The sequence below is a fragment of the Cyprinus carpio genome, chromosome B22 (genome assembly GCF_018340385.1).
Source record: "Cyprinus carpio isolate SPL01 chromosome B22, ASM1834038v1, whole genome shotgun sequence".
Classification (NCBI taxonomy): Eukaryota; Metazoa; Chordata; class Actinopteri; order Cypriniformes; family Cyprinidae; genus Cyprinus; species Cyprinus carpio.
In genome coordinates this window covers 5,279,014-5,280,715 of record NC_056618.1, presented here as the reverse complement: position 1 = coordinate 5,280,715, position 1,702 = coordinate 5,279,014, and the positions used below count along the sequence as shown (strand labels likewise).

The 1,702-nt window shown below is 33.8% G+C and overlaps 2 protein-coding genes and 1 long non-coding RNA gene across 3 annotated transcripts in view; 1 reads left to right on the top strand and 2 right to left on the bottom strand.

The window, feature by feature from the left end:
- Nucleotides 1–1,702, top strand: part of LOC109084161 (NACHT, LRR and PYD domains-containing protein 12-like) — a 941,455-nt gene that overhangs the window by 38,176 nt on the left and 901,577 nt on the right.
- The window catches only part of LOC109062727 (NACHT, LRR and PYD domains-containing protein 12-like), a 314,849-nt gene that overhangs the window by 156,194 nt on the left and 156,953 nt on the right, over nucleotides 1–1,702 (bottom strand).
- LOC122141522 overlaps nucleotides 1–1,702 on the bottom strand; it is an 11,142-nt gene that overhangs the window by 1,286 nt on the left and 8,154 nt on the right. The gene's annotated exons all lie outside the window — the stretch shown is intronic.

The following is a 1,702-nucleotide window of genomic DNA, read 5'->3' as shown; positions in this document are numbered from 1 at the left end:
TTACGCTAATATTTCACATTGTGATGCACACATTTGTGAAATTAATATCTGGACTTCAGTCAAGGCCTTTTAGGCATCTCTGGATCAGTGTTCTCTGTTAGATAGAATAAATCACTTTACAGGAGACTCTGACCTTTAAATTAAGTATGCAGTCAACTGTTAATGTCTGACAATCATTTTATGACCTAATAAAACAAAATCAATTGATGTTGAATGAGTTTACTAGAGTACAGACCCAGTAAAGGAAGAGTTTAATTGTAAACTGACTGTAAATGATGATTTCAGTTCTCAGATATTTATCATCAATTGGCTACTTGTTAAATATTTTATGTTATTTTTTGTGTTAGGAAGTAACTAAGCTCTGAGAAGTTCTGCAAATCATTTGTAAATATAAAGCAAAGTCTGTTGGGTTTTTGTTTTTTTTCCAGCAAAGCTCTGAAACTGCAGCAGTGTTCCCAAATGATTCTCTGAGAAGCAGACTCAGTCTTACCTCTCTCTTCGTTTCTGTGAGGAATTCATCTTTCCTCTCTTCTGTGACATACCGCAGCTAAATCCGTCATTGATCAGCACTGGCTTGGAGACAACAATCTGCTGTTCAGTGTGACCTGGGAATGATGATGTTAATGAGATGAAGAAATATGTTGAGTTAGCAAAGCAACAGCAACAAAAAACATTATATAAAAAAAAGTGAGTTACAAACAAATGCACTGGTCTTATTCAGTTGTTAGAGTGGTCAACTCGCTTCACTTGAGAATACTACCTCCAGGAGCCGTTTATAAGCACTGTTTATTCATATTAATCATTTAAGATAACCCTTTTCAAACTCACGGTGTACACTACAGTCTCCGTGCTCACAGCGTCCCAAACACAAATAATTTTACATTTATTTATTTATATTTTCATTGTCTGGCTATCTGTGATTTCGTTATGGAGTTAAAGGTTGTGATTATATTTTTTTGGTAGTATTATAATCACATTGTGAGTGTATATTAGCACCTTTTGTTGTTTTCTCGTGATATCTGATTGGACACGGAAGCGGTGACGTCAGACTCAACAAGCGGACTGAGAAATGTCTAGTTAAAAAAAAAATAATAATAAAAAAAAAATCCCATTTGTTTTGGCACTGCCCTTTTGTCCAGAGGTTCTGGTCTGACATTTGTAATTTTATTGCAGAAAAAATTGAGAAAGATTTCAATTTGTTTTGGAAGGATGTTCTTTTGGCCTTTATGACCTCAACAGAACTAAAGACCAGGCCTAATAAAACTTTCATTATTAATCTCATTATTCTCTTGGCAAAATTTTACATTCATAAATGTAAGTTTGCGCATTCCAAAACATCTTTTATTGCCTTTAACATTGAGGGCAAGCAACACGATTAAGGATTCTCTTAATCAAAAGGCAACAAAAACTGTGAAGTTGTGTAAACAATTTGATATATTTTTGTAAGTCCGCATTTCCCCTGGCAAAATGTGATGATGTGAGTCTTTTGTTTGTTTTTTGTTTATGTTAAAATACTTGCAATGTTGGAAACTGCACAATGTGTTATTTTTATAATGGAGATGAACGCTGTAAACTGTGCAATTGTTGAATAATAATAAAAAAAATGTCTGGTTAAAAATACTTTCGATTTCGCATCACAGAAACAACAGCGGAACACAGAAGCGGAAATACGAAAAACACTTTCAGAAACAGATTTGTGTTT